This window comes from Palaemon carinicauda, chromosome 45 (genome assembly GCF_036898095.1).
Source record: "Palaemon carinicauda isolate YSFRI2023 chromosome 45, ASM3689809v2, whole genome shotgun sequence".
NCBI lineage: Eukaryota > Metazoa > Arthropoda > Malacostraca > Decapoda > Palaemonidae > Palaemon > Palaemon carinicauda.
In genome coordinates this window covers 31759202-31764201 of record NC_090769.1, presented here as the reverse complement: position 1 = coordinate 31764201, position 5000 = coordinate 31759202, and positions in this window count along the sequence as shown.

Here is a 5000-nt window from a genome sequence, read left to right as displayed (position 1 = left end):
ACATGAAGGGCGTCACAAGGCCACCTGGAAGGGAGAAGGAACTCTCTCCATCCGACCAAGAGCACAAAAGCAGTGATAGGCCCTATGGAAACTATCTTTGCTATGGAAATTAAGACAATAATGCCTCCTTGCTAGAGAGAGAGAGAGAGAGAGAGAGAGAGAGAGAGAGAGAGAGAGAGAGAGAGAGAGAGAGAGAGAGAGAGCTCTATGGTTTTTATCCTTTATAAATATGGAATTAAAACAGCTGAAATATCAAGTATACAAAAACGCGTAGGTAGTAATGATAATAAAACAAGCGTTTCAAAATCAAAGCAAAATACTTAAATTTCCAGAAGCAGATTTAACAATTAACATTATACAAGTTCTTTAAAGAAAAGTTTGAAGTAACGTTTACACTTAGAATACAATACATTAAATTCAAATTCCATAGGCTCAAAGAACTGAATGACAAACAGAAATATAAGTAGAAAATTAAAAAAAACACCAATATCATAATCTTTATCAAACTGCAAATTCTCAACTTAGATTTGATATCTATATCAGAGTTGTTAGATAAAGAATGGCTAATAAACAAATAGCGAAAAAAGAGGATACCAAGGCAATTCAGAGAGAGAGAGAGAGAGAGAGAGAGAGAGAGAGAGAGAGAGAGAGAGAGAGAGATAGCGTGGATTTTTCCATCAATAAATTACTGCTAGAGTGATCATCTTATAGTGCAGACTGGATTACCAGAAGTTTTCTTGTGCATTGTTCCAGTTTTGTGTCGTTAAATTGCATTTGCATCATCAGTTTCTTGTGTCGTTAAATTGCATTTGCATCATCAGTTTCTTGTGTCGTTAAATTGCATTTGCATCATCAGTTTCTTGTGTCGTTAAATTGCATTTGCATCATCAGTTTCTTGTGTCGTTAAATTGCATTTGCATCATCAGTTTCAAAATACTGGTCATACAATACTGTAATGTATTTGTGGTACAGTGATTAGAGTTGACTTAGCTTTTGCCAGTTTACTCTTTAAAGGTTGAATATTATAAATTTTTAGTTTTACTTCTATTCAAATCGTCTCTCTCTCTCTCTCTCTCTCTCTCTCTCTCTCTCTCTCTCTCTCTCTCCCTCTCTCTCTCGAATCCGCATCTTCCGTTGGAGATAATTTGAACCACCCATTGGCTGCAACGCAATGGTTTATATTTGATGTGAATATCCTCTTTACATCTTCATAACATTTATCACGTTAAAGAAATTCTGACGTCTTTCCTACCTCTCCTAACCTCAGGGAAACTCTCCCCTACTGCCCTTGATCTATATCAATAAAAGTTACAGATTTCTTATTGACAAAAGAGACATTCCACAATTATCATCGCCACGTCGTTAGTGTTGTTGTCGTTACCAGTGACATTAATATATAATTTCGCTGCTTTGACATTGTCAGTCATTTCTTGTACAAATTGGGAAGTAATGTATAAAAATTTGTATTATATGCTGTAAATCGAGGTCGGAAGAGAGTTTCGTTTACACCTTCATTGAAGGAACAATTGAAACCTTTTCTATTATCTTTTTTGGGGGTAACCTTGTGGTGTTCTCTTGGTTCTTCATTAAAATTAATGGAAAACCTTTTAGTCCTTAGATCTCAGAGACAATTTTGTTGTTGCAATTTCCTTAACTAAATGATAACTTGTTTCAAATGGAAAGAATCTTCTGTCAAAATGTTTAAATATTCTTCCTTCGAGTGTTCTTCCTACTTCTAGACAGTCTCATTCCCTTTTTATTTGGTTGAAAATACATTGAAACTTCTCACGAGAATAGAGATGTTTTTATAACCTTTTTCGCTACACATGTGACTGGCAACGGCGAATATTTGTAAAAGAATTGGAATAATTCTAGAATAAATCATTCGAACCACAAATTGATTCAGATTTTTACTGATCTATATTTTATTTACTAGTTATAATCATTCTAAGGAGTTGAAGAAATATTAGCAAAAATCATTAATAAAAGACGGCCATTCAGGTATTAAAAAGTCAAAAGAGTAATTAACTAATTGATTTCGAACTATTAGTAAATTTATAACTACTCTCTCTCTCTCTCTCTCTCTCTCTCTCTCTCTCTCTCTCTCTCTCTCTCTCTCTCTCTCTCTCTCTCTCTCTCTCTCTCTATAACGAATTTTCGACAGGCCCTCATTAACTAACCAAGTCATCATCTTCTAGGTCAAATGTCAAGCCATCAATCATATCATTAGCCTAAACGATGCCTGTTATTTTGCATGGGTAGGGCCAGTAGGGCTGACAAGGTACGCGTAGACGAAGCGACCGAGGATCGAAAGGCAAGAACTGAAGATTGGTAAATAACATTAATCATAGATTGGAAATGAGGATACCTAGGGACTGTAATGATGATTAGCCAAGAAGGAAACGGCCTGGTAATACAGCAGTATCCGAAATGTAACCTCAGAGCGTTTAACTCTACTCCGGCAAACATCATGAAATAGGGGAGCTGATTTATTTTTCTGCTTTCTGGTGAAATTTAGATTGGTTCTGATTGTTGATGGAATCATAAATAAATAATTTTTAATTACATAATTATATAATTTTAATTTACATAAGGACGAAGAATGGGTGAACGTTGGGAAGGTTATGTAAATGCCAAGCATATGAATAAATCCATTTGAAATCTAAACCTGTTGAATTGCACACCTATTATGGCCAAAGAAAGTTATTACCTTTGATTCTGTAAACCCCTATATTATACAACAATCAAATGAATGTTCCTATAACATTAGACAACGAACCTGCAATATAATGAATAAATATGTACGTGAAATATAAACACTTCATCAATATGCACAAATTCTTCATGCAACGAGAACCTACTAAAAATATTATAATAGATCAATATCATATTAAAATCTCCTAATGTAAGAGTTCGAACATCGGTACCTACCAGCAAATAATTACATATAGAAAAATAAAACAACAATTGCGTCAAAAAGGAAAACCTTGAAACGAGAAGCCCTAACATCCTGTAGAAATTCAAACAAAAGAAAGCGGACCACACAAAGACACAAAGGAGGTCCACCTTATCTGATCAACATGAAGAAAATAAAAACAACTGTAAAGTTAAAATAAATCATCATCCGATGAGAGAGAGAGAGAGAGAGAGAGAGAGAGAGAGAGAGAGAGAGAGAGAGAGAGAGAGAGAGAGAGAGAGAGAGAGAGAGAGAGAGAAAATCAAATTCTGTTAAAGCTTGGAATGTCGACGGTTGTTAATTTGGATTACTACCAATATTTGGATTTACGAAATGGGGGCCATAAGGCCCGGCACTGGGGCCGGGAAGGCCATTTGGCACTACGATACATTAGGGAAGCCCTTGCAATTGCGCTATTTAGTAAAAGGTAGAGAGATTGGACAGCAGCATGGAAGAAATAAAGCGGGAATGAAAGCATCGTAAAAAAAAAAAAAATAATAATGCGTGCAACTAGGAGCCTTTAGTAATGCCTAGAGTGCCACGTGTGAGGTGCACTGCAGGACCTAATCCCAACGGAGGTTTACTACCGATATGAAAACAGCATAAAAGGCCCAGGTGCCATAACCCAAACTTCCTCGTGGGGAACAAGCATAAAAACGCAGAGGGTCGTGGTGGCCGATGTGGTGACGTCCCCGACTGGTAATCGCCAGATTGGGGTTCAGGTTCCGCTTAAAATCGTTAGTTTCTTTGGTCGCTGCAATTTCACCATCCTTGTGAGGTAAGGATGGGGGGTTTGGGGGAGCCTATGGGTCCTAGCTTGGGTGGAGAGGGGGCTTGGGCGGTGATCATATGTATATAAGGTCACACTCTAGGCCATTGTCCTGCTTGCTAGGGCAATGTCACTGTCCCTTGCCTCTGCCATTCATTATTTGCCTTTAAACCTTTAAAGGACACAATTGTCATATTAAAGACCCATTAGTATTCAAGAGAATTATACAGTGGTGTTACATTAAATGAGTTAGGTACAAAGAGCATAATCCTTGGCTCTTTTAAGCACAGCTATATGGCAAAACTACACGAAAATTGAGCTTCATTCATTAGTATTGAAAGTATGTCCATTTCTGTATTGTTTATTCACAAGGAATAAGGATAGAATTCAAGTTGAAAGTTAATTGTTTGACGAGAATTACAGAACTGAAAAAAGTGGAAGCGAGGCAAGGTGTGTTTATCTAAGGTTTTAATAGCAGTAACGATACGGTTTAAAAAACTAAATTCAAAACTATTTATTATTTCTGTGTATACCAGTTGTAGTTTACGTGCAATAAACCTTGCGTCTTCAATAACGAAGTAACCTTTGTTTAGCATGCGAACATTAGTAACAATAAAATTAACATTGAATAACTAAAATGCCATATCTAAAGTCTATTAACCGTACAACGACTAATTGAAAGTTACGTCTTCGCCTCTATGAGTAAATAAAAACTAGTCAAAGGTTAAATCAGTAAAGGAAACCACACCCATATAATGACTGCTACAATTAAGTTTACATAGACATTTTGTCTTCAATTGCCCTAATTACGGATATACTCGCAGCCAGAGGGCCCTAATGTTGATGGACTAATTATCAAGAGAAAGGTTGAAAAATGAAAGTAAGAATATATACATATTTATATATATATATATATATATGTATATATATACATACATATATATTCATATATATACATATATATATATATATATATATATATATATATATATATATATACACATATATATATACACATATATATTACATATATTATATATACTGTATATATAGATATATATACAATACAGTATATATATATATATATATATATATATATATATATATATGTGTGTGTGTATATATATATATACACACACACACACACACACATATATATATATATATATATATATATATATGTGTGTGTGTGTGTGTGTGTGCGCGCGCGTGTGTGTATGTGCGTGTGTATAATCCTTCACATATAAATCAGTAAGAATACCCACTAAATACTAT